The sequence below is a fragment of the Atractosteus spatula genome, chromosome 21, assembly GCF_055471065.1.
Source record: "Atractosteus spatula isolate fAtrSpa1 chromosome 21, fAtrSpa1.hap1, whole genome shotgun sequence".
NCBI classification, from domain to species: domain Eukaryota; kingdom Metazoa; phylum Chordata; class Actinopteri; order Semionotiformes; family Lepisosteidae; genus Atractosteus; species Atractosteus spatula.
In genome coordinates this window covers 17802324-17818491 of record NC_142726.1, presented here as the reverse complement: position 1 = coordinate 17818491, position 16168 = coordinate 17802324, and the positions used below count along the sequence as shown (strand labels likewise).

Below are 16168 nucleotides of genomic sequence, written 5' to 3'. Positions count from 1 at the left end.
CCCAAGTGTTAAAGCACAGACTAACAGCTCATCTTAACCAAATGGTCTCCAACCGTCATGGCCTCCATGTTAAAAAACAGCTGAGGGGCAATCTAATTTGATCAGGTTGTAAAATCTACAAACATTCATGCAAAATCAGTTGAATTGCTTAAGAGCAACTTTTATATTGTGTACTGGATATCACAGAAATAGTATACTTGAGTTTAGTTTATGAAATAGTCTCTTTCTATCTGTCTTCCCTTGGTCAAAACAAAATCTTTATCTTCAAGACATTCTAGTACATCTGAAATCAAGATGAGACCCTTTAACATGTTATTTTGCATAAATACTAAATGCATTTGACCCTGCATAGCAGCAGATAATGCTGATCTGGAATCAGTTCAGAGTACAGCAACCAAATACATTACTGGTCTTAAGGGATTGTTTTACCGTGACATACTGAAAGAATCTCTTTAATCTCCAACAAAAGACCTCGGATGTACTGGCTTCTGTCTATCTGTGGACTTGAGGAGTTGACCAGATAAACTGCTAAATGTCACTTTAAGTCCTTAAAGCATCGCTTTGCAAGGTAACAATTCAGTATTTATTTAAAGTGTAGCTGAAGACCACTTGTTCATTTTTCACACTCGGCACCTTCTCAACAGAAATTCACAAAGTGCCGTTAGCTCAGATTTAACGGTATATATAACGATCCGATAATCTGAGACTCAGAGTGCAGATGGAAAGCAAAATAAATTTACCGAGTATAATTTTAAAAAGTGCCAGTAGTTAAAAGGACTACAGAAAATGACTGAAAATGACTGAAATTTTTATCAATAACCACACGCACCGCGCCAAGCGCCTTGACTGATATGATTAACGGCCGGTTGGTCCAATGGTTTGGGAACCCGAGTCCGGCGTCCAACCAATCAAGAAAGAGAAGAGGTGTGTTCTGGAGTCGTTAGCAGGCGCCGCCATCTGAATTCGTAAAAGTGCGCCATCTGTGTAGAGCAGGACAGGTAGGCTAGTCCCTGTGAATGTAATGAAGCTCAAGACTAGTCGTTTGTCTTTAGGACAGTTCAGATAACTTATCTTTCGGAGTCATTTTATAGTTTCTCCGTCGAGTGCACGGACTTTGAAAAAGGTGTTTTATCGTTTGGTGTTTCCAGTTGGCCAAAAAAATTATTAAAACTGCATCATTTTTAGTTTTTTGAACTGTGTAATACATGAGCGAAAATATTGGATATCCTAATTACGGATCGGAATGACTCCTTGCAGATTAAATAGATTGGGAATCGATAAGTGACGGGAGGCCAGGTGCCTACCCTTTCCTCTGCGGTGCGGCGGTACACTTGTGCAGTTGGTTTTTGGCCTTTTATTTAATAATTGCGTTCCGTTTCTTACTTCTGTTATTTTTTATGTCATAATTGCTTAATCAGAAAATGATTTAGAGCAAGCGTATTCCATTTCAAAGCAACCGAAATGCAAGGGAGTCCCGCCTCTAGATTCTGATTTTGCTAATATAATGTGGGATTGTGTTTGTACTGTGTCTTGTGTAGTGGAGGACCTTTGAGGTGTGACACGACTGATTTTTAAGCTCAGCGATGATTTGCTCAATACGCAAACCTTTTGTGTGTTTGAGGGGGCCCGCAGGGCTGTCATCTAATAATTGTTTAAGTGATTTTGAAACGGAATATGGATGTGCCACCGTTTTTGTCCCCTTACAAAAATAAAATATTTCAATATAAACGCCAATGTAGGTCACCTGTAGACTATTTTCTTAATGGTGGAAGGCTTATTATTTAAACACTGATTTTCAGTCTTTAACTTTCAATATTACAAGAGGTGTTACTGTATTTCACAGTTGCTTAAATGTTCTCAGAATTCCATATGCAGCTTTGTTACTGTCTACCTTCTTTACTATTCAATTGATTAAAAAGCCTTCAGTGTGAAGGTATTGCCAATAACCACAGTGATACCTCTTGTGGGACATGGACATTAAGTTGAGGCTTAGAAGGACTTAATGGTAAGATCTTTGACATGGAAATACCCTCTGCACAATTCTAATAAAAGGCAGATATGCAATTTGTTATTTTGGGTTATATAGTGCACTATTTGTTTGCTATTTACTAGTTCACAATGTGTGCATTCATAATTGACACCCTGGTAAGAGTGCAGGGCATTTCCTTGATTGAAGCAAACGAGTAAAACATTAGTTAAGGGTTCAGTAACCTTTAGTGATTAGGTAGTCAGCTGGGGTGAAAATGGGCTCTCTGAAGGTCCTGCACAGCGACCGATTGGGCAGCTGCTGGCTGGTTTGCGGTGAAGCATGTGGGAGTTGCATTGCTTCTCCATTGGGCAGTAACTCTCCTGCCTGTCGCTGCAGAGCTTGCAAGGTGCTAAATGATGGATTACTTCCTCAGCGGGTGTGTCGCTGCCACGTTTCCAAGTCTCATTCATTCCCAAGTTGATGCTCCAGAGCCAGGTTTAAAAAATCCTCTTCAAAATAGGATTGAAAATGCAGCCACGTTTAGCAAGATTTGTGAAATTCTAGTTAGTACTCTTTTCTCCAGGTGCTCTGTTTTCTTCTCGCAGTCCAAAGTCATGCCTGTGGGTCAACTGGTATCTGGGAAAATTCACCCTAATGTGAGTGCGCATGTCTGTATGCCCTGCGGTAGACTGATGTTCTGTCCGGGGTGCATCTCGCCTCATTGAGATAGGCTCCAGCTCCATTATTGCCATTATTTCTTTTGAAACCAAAAATACTACTAAGTTTCAAAGTTCTGATAGTTCAGGAGAGAGTTTTTTTATGTTGTCTGTCGGTACTGTACAACACGTACAACAGAAGGTGGTCACCGAGAGATTTACAGTCTGTTCGGTCACAATATTGTTGTCATTGCTTTTGTCTAACTACACTCTACCTAGTTCAGGACGTATCTTCAATTTCTTCACTGCTCAAAGTCCATCAAAATAACCAAATTTAATCTTTTAATCTGAAAAAACTTTTGGGTTAACTTAGAAGCAGTGCTGTTGAAAAGTTAATTTATGTGATGATCTGCTATGAAATTAGAGTATTCAAAACAGAGTGTATAGTCTAATGTGTGTAATGGTTGATTTTCAGTAGTACTGCACATTTTAAACAATATAAGTCTACATGCAACCTACTTTCTTTTGACTTCTCGATTGCCAAGTTTTTATATTAGAACCATTTCAAATTTAAATGTCTAAACCTCCTGTTGTTATTTCTGTGACGTTTTTTTTGCTTTGGTGTTGAAGCCTGTACTTCCTTATTCTCCCCAGGCAGGCACAGAGGTCATGCGTGACCTGAGGTGCACAGATGCAACTGTTGATTCTAAGTTTGTGGAGCTGTTATAAGAAGTTATTGGCAATTACAAATTGACAGCACAGTTGCCACCGTGTAGCCTGACCTTTACAGATTGCAGAAGCTGTGCTGCAATGTGTCTGATCAGTATTTTGATAGAAAACCAGGTTGCAGCAGTAAGTGATGTTGGTTGACCAGAAGGTGGTGCTCTGTGGTGACTAGGGATGTTCTCTTTCAGAGGAGCTGTTAACTCAAGTTCCCAACTGCTTGGTCAGATTATGCCATGGGCCATGAACCTTGGTCTTCTGGCTAAATTTCACTGTGGTCTTGAATGTTTCTTATTTCAAGATGTAATCAGGTGCATTTCACTGTAAGGGGTAGTGTTGATATTCTGCTGTAAATTGCAATGGAACTTAAGGCACTGTAGGAATTATTACATGTATTTTAAAATGATTTGTATTACAAAATGGTCTAGACAGTCTTGTGCTGAGGTAGTCCAGAGTGAAGCTGCATTTGCAGATTGCCAGTGATCAGTGATCTAGTTTCTATTTTCACTGCCTCTTTGTCTTGGAAATATGAGTAGCAGATTGATGTAATGACATCAGTGTGTGTCAATATTGTGCCTCCAAGTCTCTGAGCTGTGCTGTAAATTTCACACCTTGTCACTGTGTGCCCTGAATGGGCCGAATGCACAGTGCAGCTTGTCCCAGCAGAGCTCAGAATGCCTCTTCTGCAGATCTGCATGAACGCTGTGTTTAGAAAGAGGTATGGTCGTACAGTATAAGCTAGCATAGTTTCTGTTATTACATGTTTTTAAACTGGTATGTGGTCTGCAGTGTGTTTTTTCCCCATGTAAATGGTTTCTCTAATTAGCCAAGCGGTGACGAGGCGCTCGTGCTGGGGGGCACAGGCCTTGCTTGGGGAGGCTGCAGCAGTCCTGCCAGGACTCTCCCTTCAGCAGCAATGTTCCAGGTCTTCACGCTGCTGAGATTAAGCCCCGCTACCAGCCATCCTGGACTCCACTCACAGTCGCAGCAAAATAGTAAAACTCAACAGCCCAGATTTTTCTCATGCCGCTGGGCTTGTTTAGTTCATGAGGAACCTAATTTAAATATTTGGAAAAATACTTTGGAACATCACCTCAGTCTGAAAGAATTACCTACTAACTACCAAATGGCCTTCTCTTGCTTGGAACCCTTTTACAGTATGTTCTTATGTTCTGAAGTACTGTGCTTAATTTTTTTATACTTTATCATAACAGTTAGGAGAGAATTAAGCAAAATGTTAAGCGTGCCTTGTTAAGACTAGCTCTCTGTATTCCTGCATCTTTGTCCTTCTGTTATTTTTTATATAATTTAGATCAAACATCTCATGTCTGACAGAAGGGTTTTCTTTACAGTGATCATTTCTTTGTTTAAAAGCTTGTTATACTAATGATTGCATTGGCTACAAGGGTGCTGTTCAAGTCTCTGTAAATTAATTTGACTACGTTCAAACACAGTAAGAACTAGCAGATATCATATGGAAACAATCTAAGTCTTGCTCACCATTGACAATCTTGGTGTCATATTGCACACATATTGTGTCTGGCAGCACTTGTTGTTTGAAAACGCTTTACGAAACCAGGGCCAAAGTTTCTGTCATTAGAAGTACTTATCTTGTTTCCCTTAGGATGCTGTTTCTTGGCACAACTGAATCAGAAATGTGGCTTGGCTATGCAAAGTGTCAGGCTCTCACAGACGTATACTGTAGGTCTGAGAGTCTGACAGAGAAGCAGAAAACATTTTGTAACGGGGAAAAGGGGGACCTGATATGGGTTTGAAAAGCATGACAGAATGATCCAATTATAACTCCAAAAAAACATAGGAACATTATTTAGTTTGTTTGCATGTGCTGTTGGTATAATTCAACAAGGCTCAGTTACCAGCTCTTGATTAACCTGAGCTGGTCTGTAATTTCCAATATCTACTGTACCTCAAGGGAAAGTGCTGCCCTCATTCTGATTAAATGCGACTCCCTACTGATATGCCTGTTGTGTTACATTCTCATGTCTGTTTTTTTCTTCATTTTCTTTTAATTTACGGTTCTGTATTTTTACTTTTTGAGAGAGGGGAGGGTGGTGACAGCCCCAGGCTCTGCTTGGGGAAGGCATGCCTTCAGTTTCTGTTCACTGCCTGAGACAAGAAGGAGAGTGACCTTAGAGTGTACCAGCTGCTCACCTCTCCCATTACTCGGACACAATTTTAGAAACCTTCACTGAAAAGTCTTTTTCAGTCTTGGAAACTGTGTGTCTATCATTAGTAATTTATTTTGAGATACTTTGCGAAGCATTTTAATTTGTTTGGTCTTTTTAACGGTAGCTTTTCTGGCACTCTAATGGTTGAAAGCACGGCTGTTTATTCTGTAGTAATGCCCTGGCCTTTGCTGTAGCCTGCTCAGTCTAGATTGAGAGGGGGTGCTCACCCATGTGCATGCTGCTGTGCCCACAAAACAGTGGGAATTGCTCCCTGGAGTGGAAAGCCAGCTCACATTCTTAGTTGAAGATTAGAGCTGCCACCGGCTCCACATTAGAGAGCTCTATTTGGGTATGGGTGAGATAGCAAACCAGAGACTGGTAATTTTTAGTATTAGCAGAGCAACACTTCCTCACTCAAATGTCATCACATATTTAATTATAATCTCTCCTCTGTATTCTTCTTTGTTTATCTTTAAATGAGCAGCATGAATATGTAACTTTTGAGTACTATTAAACAGTAATAAATTCTTGGTGGATACACTTTGTATTGTGTTGGAACGTCTAGTTTGATCACCAAAATAATGCTTCAAAATGTTCTCTGAACACCTGAATTAAAGTATATATAGGGTACTGCAAAATATAAAAGAATTCTTCCTTGTGTATTAAAGAACTGGAACAGTGCAAGTTGATTTTTATCTTTGGGTTATTATTGTGGAAGAGTTAATAACAGGGAATAGCTGGTGTCAGAGAGCAGGTGCTCTTTCCCACTGTATATTTATTGTGGGAATGAAAAGATTCCCCCAGAGAGCAGCTGTGAGGAGAAGTGTCTTGATGATGGTTTAGACATCTATACTCCTGATTCCATCTCTGAACGCTTCAAGCCTCTCATTACAGCAGGAAAGAAATACAAAAACTGCATATCCGTTTGGGAGTGGCTTTCTTTTTACTGCAGACGCTGAGTGAACATTCTATCCAAGGCACTTTGGAGAGCATTGGAAAAAACCTTTGAGCGATATCCTCCTGTGCCAGTTTCTGAGAGGATAATTGGGGGAGCTGTGCCAAGAAATGTTTTAAATGTCTGGAAATAGCAGTGTGAGCCAGACTTCCCCCCATTAGTTACTGAATTTCACATCATGTAAGAAATAGGCATTCAGAAAGTATGGCTTTTGGCTTTTTGATATTCATTGGTATGAATTATAACATTGTTGCAGAGCTATATTACATTTAACAAAATATCTGTATTTTTTTTATAGAACCATAAAGAAGTAAGTTTTTCCAGAAAGCATTTTAAATAAACATCTGTAGGTGCTAATTCTCTTCTAACTCATGCCAGTAGTCTTTTGTCTTATTAATGTAGGTAAGGATGTTAGGATACCCAAGACCTGAGTATATAACTGTTTAAACTGTCAAGCAATAGTTTTCACATTTAGATCAACAGCAATGACTAAAGCAGTGTTACTTGTGCGACCAAATTTCTAATTCTTGATATTGGAAAAGGAGTGTGAATAAAGTTCATTGCAGTGATTGTGGAGGATCTGCCAGTAGATACAAGTTGTACCTTTCCTTTTGCTGGGAGGGAGTTCAGGAACATGAAGGTGACATGGTAGTACATACTGTAACATTAAATGGTCTTTGCTTCTCTGATTATGTGTTAACTCTCTTCAACTCCTGCTGCTGTCTATTCCTAACAGGAGAACGCATGAAAAGGTGTATGAGAATGATGCTTCATTCATTTGGCAATGTCTTGTTTAATGCTACAGTTGGCACTTTGGATAATCCATGTGCTGTCAATAAAGAGAATCGGAAGATATATGAAGATGATTTCCTAACTCTTTGCTAAGCTCTAAAAAAGCTATTTTTATATGTAACCTTCTTTTCAGTTTGTTCTTTTCCTCTGTTGTGAGGTTGTGATTTAGTCACTGTTAAGAGAAACCTGGTGTTCTGGATATTCCCTGCTTTCATGAGTGAAGCAAGGAAACATTGACTGCTTTCTCTTGTGTCCTTCTGTGCTTCTGCTTTTATCCTCAACAACACATCAGTTGAAAATAAGGCAGGAGTTTTTGAGATGTAAAGCTTATTTTCGTAGCCTCTGTTTCTTTATTTGAACATATTAATTATAATTATTTTTAATACTTATTTAAAGGCTGTACTGTACCTCCAAGCACTGCAGTTGTAACATTGTTGAAGTTGCCTCCTGCCATCAGAAGCCTCTTGTGTACGTTTCTCTTGAATGCCAGGTCCTGTTATATAATTAACCAGAGGATCCCTTTATCTTTTATGAAATTAATTGTTCTGTCTGAACCCGAGCTCTAAAAGTCCATTTATCTTATGTATAGACTTAATTAACATGAGTGTAAGGTTAGTATTTTTCAGGTTGACACTAGCTCATTAATTATAAAGGAATTCTTTAACTGTGAATATTTAACTATTCCCCTGATAATATCCATTAATATTTATAGATTTAAATTAATATTTCTTTCTTTTTGGTTAAGTCCCATAAGGAGCCTCAGATTGTCACTGACAGCACTGGGACATAATAAGTTGATACTGCTGTGAAAAACAGGACATTCAGATGTACAAATGTGCAAATATTTTTATGGCTAATTGGCATCTGTTTATTACCGATTGATTTTAATGAAACAGGAAAGCTGACACTGCTTGATCATTTATGCATTTTATAGTGTGAAGACTTGTGTTAGCTGGCTTAGCAAAGGCATATTTAAATTATACCCTGTACAAAAAGCATATTTAATAAGGTTACATCACTATGAACTGCAGACTGTACACACAAACAGCTATTACAGTCAATCCATAAACCATTACTTAGCTCGGTTCATGTTCAAGTATAAACAGCTCTTGATAATGTGGCATTTTTTCTTTTTCAGAAAGCTTTATAGTTATATGTTGTATAGATTGTAATTTAAAGCAGTGTTCAGCTATTAAATTATAAAGTGAATAATGCCAAAAAGAGATAAGAGGGTGGTTTTGTAATGATTCACTGTTTTCTTTTTTGAGTTGGAACCTTGGCTATGTGTTGACTTTTGAACAGGAATGGTAGAGCACATTGAATAGTCTGGCCATGAGCACTAAGCATGGTAAATCGCCAGATCTGGAGTATTACAACAGAGAACTGTGAATGGGAAGCCCTCTCCCATCTCTTTCTCACTCCCCGCTATACAGATACACCTCAGCAAAATGTGTTTGGTGGAATTTGTTGTAGGAAGGTGCTGCCTGAACTCCACCTTCGAGAAGTCTTTGCCAGACTGAGATTATAATGCACACAGAATGTGGCACAACCCGTTTTACTGCAGGTCAAGTTTAGGATTCTCAAGGATGACTACATTTTCTAAAGTCAGATACAGTAGACTCCTCGCCATACATTGTCAAAACGACTGGGTTACATATGATAAACCTCAACCAATATATAACATCTCTCAATGTTTTAGAGGTTCTCGTGCAGGACGTACAGTATATGAAATAAATGCATTTTGATTACATGATTGCTAAGGATTAAATTAAAAATTAGAAAAATAACTAAGCAAAGTGTAGGTACTTTGAAATCTAAATTTAAAAGTGGCTGCACAATAACTGGACTCGAGCAGCTCTCTGCTCTACCCTCAGTAAGGGTTTGAAAATATAGTCCCTAAAAAGTGCTTTTCCGTCACCGGAGGGGGAGGGGGTCTCTCCAACCAGCTGTCTGCTGCTTTCACAGAGAATGAGATAGGAAGCCTCACGTGCTGTAACTTTGGCAAATGACAGGAGAGAGGAGAGCGAGCAAGCCAGAGGGAGGGGGAGGAGCGCAGCAGATGAGAAGCAAGGCTGAAATTCAGGGAGTGAATACCATCTGAAGAGCCTGTGTGCACATTCCCTCCCCCTTTCTCTCACACCTCCTCTCTGGGTCATATTGAGCAGCAGTAAGACAGCCTTACCTGGACTTTGGAAGCTGAACTACATGTCCCATTTTCTTTTATTTTTGAAGTTTTTCCGAAGACTGGATTTCTAAAGTTTCCTGTTTGTGGACCCTGAGGGTAGTAGCTGAGCTGCAGAGATTTCTCATTGGTAAGTGCTTTCCTCACCTGTCTCTGGAACTCAGTTTGTCGACCTGCTCTCATGGTGTCAAATATCTTCCAATCGTGGCATCAGCCTGTCTTTTAAGCAAATTATATTGTAGATTTAAAGCACAGTACACTACACCATTCTTTTTGTAAGCTTGTTCTTGGACAATGAAATTTAAGTTAAATTTAAGTTAAAACTAAGTTATGCACAGGTGTAGCTTAATCTTCCTTTCAGACAGTTGCAGGGATGTACAGTACTGTATGTGAGGCAAAGCTATCTCAGGTTCCTTTCTTGTGAGCCAATAGTTAATGTAAGATTGTAGGTTGACTTACTTTGCAAATGAAACAATGCTGTAAAGCCTAAAATTGTTCTTTTTTTTGTGATGATGCAGAAACTCAAGAGTAACATTTTGTTTATGTGGATAAGTGCTGAAGTGAAATCGCACTGTTAAAAGCTAAATGTGTGTTGTGTGATTAAGAGTGAATTACACTATGTACGCAGCTAGATCACTCTGATGTAATGTTAATTATTACTCAATATGAGAGAATGTTCCTGAGATCTGTGTCTGTTAAACCTAAATCTCTATCTTGTATGCCTGTTGTTAGTCTCTCTTTGACTGCTCTGTTTTACCCAAAAGTCACAGCCTAAGGATAGAATAATGCAGGAAGGACTAATGGATTGAGCATGGCCTCATCCCAGCTGGGAATGCAGGACTTCAGATCCCTGCAAATAGGTGCTCAGCAGGACTCTATAGAAAGCATAGTAGGACTTTTGCAAATGTTAACAGGGTGATTAAACACTTGATTTTTGCTGCAGGTGTGAGAGTGGGGTGTTGAAGTTGTGCACAGGGTTTCTTTGGAGGTTCTTTTGGTTCTGAAGGGAAGGTTATAAGTCCTGAAGAAAACAGAAATGGCATGGTTTGAAGGGACAGACTTTATTCTTGGAAGTTGTTTCTCATGTGGCTCCTGCCTGCAGTTCTCTGGTTTGTATTGTGTTTTGCTACATGAAAAGTATTTTATAGATCATTTGAGTAAAGCTTTCAACATATTCATGCAGGTCAGGGAAGTGATGGCATTTTATTTTTTTTTAAATATAAATTTTGCAACTTCAGATGTATATGTTCATGAATTGTCATGGTTTTAGAATTAAAGAAAAAAATAAAATAAGTAAATTAAACCAATAAAGCACTAATCCTCAGAATATCAAAATGATGCAAGGCAGGTGGGATAAAAGGGGTTTTGAAATGACACTGCAAGTTGTTGTGCAGTTATTTCTGTTTATTTGCTGCAAAGGGAAATACTTTTCCCTATAGTGGTTCAGGTAGATTTTTCAGATGATCTGCATCTTGAAGGTCATAAAGACAAAAATCAAGTTATTTGTTAATGTTGAGAAGAGTTACAATGTCATTTTATATCTTGTACTGTACTAGGTTTAATGTTGCGTGCTGAATCTAAAAAAATAATGCCTTGTAGTACAGTGACAGGATATTACACCACCTTCAGTATATTTTAGACAGAACAATACACTAGACGTTTGTGCACTGCTATGGCATTTCTCGTTTCCTCTACTGCAGCACTGCCACCTGGCCCACGAACTACAACTAATTCACTGCACTCCAGTTCTTTTAAATTTCTTTTAAATGTGGAGAAATTTATATCTTCGGTTAACCTCCTAAGAAGCAGAGAACCAAGCTCAAAAAAGTAGAAAGATGGAAAAACAACACATTGTTGTGCACTCTGGAGCACTTTTTAGGTTTGCTCAACATTAGCCGTCTTTGTCTGTAATGCCTTTCATTGAGGTCAACAGTTTAGACATCAACTGCAGTCTGTCCACTCTGTGAGATGGATGGAGATTATCCGTCACTCCTTGACATCAGTGGTGCTACTGTCTTGCCTGTTCTGATGCTTGAACATAATTCAAAATAATAACACTTGCATAATTACATTTAGAGTCACAGTTGCAGATTTTGTTATTTTTTTCAATTAGATGCAATAGAACCAAAATGCTGATTTATTTTTCTTTTCAGCGTGATTCTTACTCTGTGCAAGAAATTATAGTATTGAACAGAATAGTTTGTTATCTGGTTGACTTTTATAATGAATTCCTTTTTGGAAACAAGTTGAATATGGAAGCAATTATCTTCTAATTCCTTTAGAACAGTGGCTCAAGCCATGCGGCTGTAAGTCTGTTATTTCCATGGAGTCCCCTGTGATTTGGGGTAGCTGGCGTTGTATTGATTTGGTCACAATTTTTTCCTTAGAACTTGGTTATATATTTCAGAAGCCAGTAAAATATTACTTTGGTTTTGCTATGTTATGATGTCAGACGTGTAAAGTCTATCGGGCAATGAATTGCTTTCAGTTGGTTTTTTTTCTCTCTCTGGTTGCCTGCATTATATTGATTTCCTCACTCCTGTAATGTGTACTGCCCACACACCTGCTTGTGATAGAGAAATCCAAGGCAGTGATTTTCTTAAGTACAGTACTTCAGGTCACACCCAGTAGAACCACAGCCCCACTTAAATAAAGGAGAAAGAATAATTTGTATTTCATTATGGAATGTGTTATATCTGGATGGACTTCAGTTATCTTGAATGGTTGGCTGTGCTTTTTGATAATATGCGTTGACTGCACTACTGTTTTCAAGTCAAAGAGAAAGAGGAGTATATTTAATCCATGAAAGTGTAATTGTTCACTAAAGGAATACATTTTAAAAAAAATCATAGTTTTATTCAAAGTTTTGTTAACATACATTTACATCATTTTAAAACCTTAACTAAATTCTTAATAGTTTTAATCACAGAATTTTAAAAATTAAATTAAATAACTCATTAAACATCTTTTACATGTTTCCAGTATTTCTGCATGGAAATCCATATGAATTAGAAGCAACAATCATTTTTAGAACTCAAAGTAAGCTTGTATAAATAAATAACGGTTATACGGTGACTGAAAAATACTTTTTTTCCATTTTGATTTTAAGTTGGTTCAAGTTTAAACAGAAAATAAACTTAATTATTCATCTTTATTTGTTCCTGTGATGCTGTTGTATTTATGTGATTTATGTGATTGTGCTGTGTATCACACCATGCTCGACATTCTTCTGTTTCTCTGAAGTCGTCTGAATGAAACTGGCATAGGCATTGTCTGTTAAATTGCGTAGTAGTCTGCCAGATGTAAATAGCTAACAAGATAAAATTATGAACGATCCTGTCCTTGAGCAAGAGAGAGGGGGTTTGTTCACACAGCTGACCTTGACTAGTGTGGAGTTTCAGATGGTGCAGCTCCGGCAGAATGATTCACCTTTAAATCTATCATGGGCAGCTGTTTCTTTTTGTGAATTCTGGAATATGTGATAGCTATGTCCATTTGTCATGGAGCTAATAATGTGGTTTAATAATAGAATACAGTACTGTATGTTCATTAAATATTGATGAAAATGTTCTGTTCTTGTGATGGTGGAACCATTTGTCTCTATATTTTTCATCTTTTTGTTTAAGAGCAGGGCACAGGTTAATGGCTTCTTTTGAAAATTCAGTGATGGCTAATCACTAATCTTTCAGAAATGCCCTTCAACTGAAGATGTACAAATACCCTACAGTTTATTTTAAATACAGTACATTGTAATTCAAAAGAAAATTGTACAGTATTTTTACTGTACAGTAAAATACAGTAAGTATTTTTACTTAATAGCGGTACATTCTCAACCCTTCAACTGATATTTCTGGAGTCTGTCCCAAACTGGAACTTTCATTCTGTTTTTTATGTTTTTAAGCTGTGTACACTGCTCTGCTGGTACAGGGACACAGTGCTGTGCTTCACTCAGTGAAATCTGATCCAGATTCTGCAATTTTGTGCACATGAATGCTATGAAAAAGAAAAAAATCTTCATTTTAATGTGTTATTTTGTCATTTTAATGTTAATTTCCACATACTTGTGTTTTTCTTTGAGTTGTAAATTCTTCAGGTTAAGGACAGACATATGGAACAGACTGTCTTGCCTTCCACAAAATTTTATAGCAGTTAATATTTCCCTCCTAAATTTGAATTGAAAAGCTCCTACATTAATATACTATTATTCCTTCCTCAGCCAAATTCAGTCTCTTTATGATTTTTTTTATTGGTATCTGTGTGGTCTTTTTCTTTTTTCTCCTGTGAATGTTGTGTGAAAATGTGAGCTAACTCTGTCTATGAAACTAAAAATCTCTATATGCCAAACCTGTAGCTCTGACATTAAAGAGCTGAGAGAACTAATGTGTCATAACCATTCTCTTCATGGTTTGTGTGATTAGGATTATTTCATATTCATAAAGCCTAGGTTTACTGTAAAAACAGAAAAGTAAATTGAGTAGCAGAAATATGTTTTTCTCCCATTAGTTTGCAAGACAGTGTATAATTGTCTGAGTTTATTATTTTCTTTTTAAAAAAATTATTTGGTTTCTTATGGAGGCCAATTAGCTTGATTAATTTCTATATCAAACCTTCAGAAGGAAGGCCCATCTTATTATAGTTCAAAGTATAATACCCCAGCCATGAGAAGACCAAATATTTTATCTGTGTTAGTTGTTCACAGCAGAGGAGCAGAGCTCATTTTCCCACAAGGATGTGATGGCTGACATCTGAAGAAAAACACACTAACCTTGAGCTTGAGTGCACCACCTCTGAAGAAAAAACCCAGATTGAGACAAAAGTGATTTTGAACTGTGCATTACTTGCAGACACATTTCACACAGAGTAGATTTGACTCAGTATTATTTTTTGTATATCCAAAAAGGAAAGTTGAGTATGTCTACATTTTAACAGTTTTGTCTTTAAGAACTGTTTGTCATTGCTTTCATGGTTTTTAGTGTCAGAGGCACAGTATTTGAATCAATAATTCAAATACTGTGCCTCATATAGGCATATAGGCACCTCATATATGTCACATATAGCAAGGTGATTCTGTGTGGACTTTGGTTGTACTTGTTTCCAATTTCTATTTTCCAATTTCTGAAGTACCATAGACATTATGTGTATAGGGAGATACCATTGGTAAGATTTGGCTGAGCCTGAGTTCCCTAAAATAGGAAATGCTGAGCTAGAAGAGGCTGACGGTGAAAAAGATTAAGGTGTTTTCTGACATCATTTATATCTTCTGAACAATTTGGGGGAAGCAATAAGACAAACAAGGGGAATAAAAGCATAGAATGTAAATCAAGGGATGTTAAAATGTATAATGCATTAGTAAGGCCTCATTGAGAGTATTTTGGTCACCATGTTATAAAAGGTATTGCTTCCAGGTACAGTCCTGGGTTTAAGAGATTGTCCTACACTGACAGGAACTCAACCTGACAACTGCAAAGTTCAAAAACATTTTCTTGACACTATATGTTCTGAGTGAAGATTGCCAGGAACAAAAAATATTATTTTTTTGTTTAACGAATGTACCTAGAACAGTGTTTTTGTATTCTGTTTTGCATTTATATAGATCAATTCATTTAAATTTTTGGTAGAAATTCTGTTATTTGATTTATAAATATTATTTTTCTAGTTCTAGTCTAATTTATCTCAAACGTTTTGCAGAAGAAAAGCATTAAAAGTTCTATGAATAAAGAAGAGAACAGATTTCTGGATAAATCCTAGTAAAACCTCGTAAAATGGATGGAAATTATAAATGTGTTTTTTTTGCTTTAATGTGAATTACATGTTTCCTTATTTTAACTCTAAATCTCTTTAAAGGATAGTTTAGAGACAAAATTGCAGCTGTTAAATACATTAAAATCATGAGATACTAAATTTAATGTAACTTGAAACATTAAATGCTGTCTTTAGCTAATGACTATAAACAGTCAAGCATCTGAACTACATTGCAGGTCTAAGCCGAGTGTCCTTAAAGTTTGTTAAAAGATTAAAAAAAATGAAAAGAGACAGTGAGGAAGAGCATAGTTCTAAACATGATGGCACGAAGTGGCAGTGCCAGAGTCAGGTGATAAGAGTCATTGTAATACTTCATCGCTCATCTTAATCAGTTTGGCTTGAAATGAGAAGCTGTGTGTGTTCACACATTGCACAGCACAGCAAAATTTCTTTATCACCCATTTTTTTAATGCGATGAACTACAGTTGATGGTCCAAATTGCCTTGTTTCAGTTGTGACCTTTCACATGTTCTTTTTTCCTTTGTCATTTAGTTGTAAGCAACAACTGTGAGTTTGGAGGTATATTTATGTCCAAAGATGTGATATAAAGGTGTTATACTGTAACTGTATCTGACAGCAAAATAGAATTCTCACCACTGTTCTACATTTTAACATTTATCTAACTTCGGTGTGTGTGAGTAAGAAATGTGTTGGAAGACTGCAACTTATTTATGAGATTGCAGATCCTTTGTGATAAATGAATCTGTGCTAATTTGTCTGTGCTTGTGTACATTTTCTTTGTTGTAAACAGGGATGCGCAGGCTATGTGTGTTTTTTATTTAAATGGCTGGAATTTTTACCTAAAAATAATCAGGCAAAAACACATTGAGCAGCAGCTGTTGAAGCACATTGTCTGTCTGAGACTTAATAATCTTGTGTCTTGTATAATCTCATAAGAAA

At 37.3% G+C, this 16168-nt stretch overlaps 1 protein-coding gene across 2 annotated transcripts in view; it reads left to right on the top strand.

Moving 5' to 3' along the window:
• The first annotated feature begins 9339 nt into the window (after nt 1-9339).
• plekhg4 (pleckstrin homology and RhoGEF domain containing G4) overlaps nt 9340-16168 on the top strand; it is a 69213-nt gene continuing 62384 nt past the window's right edge. For both annotated transcript variants that reach the window (XM_088938994.1, XM_088938993.1), the window contains exon 1: nt 9340-9596. The gene's annotated coding sequence lies outside the window, so the exon portion shown is untranslated. The remainder of the gene's footprint in view (nt 9597-16168) is intronic.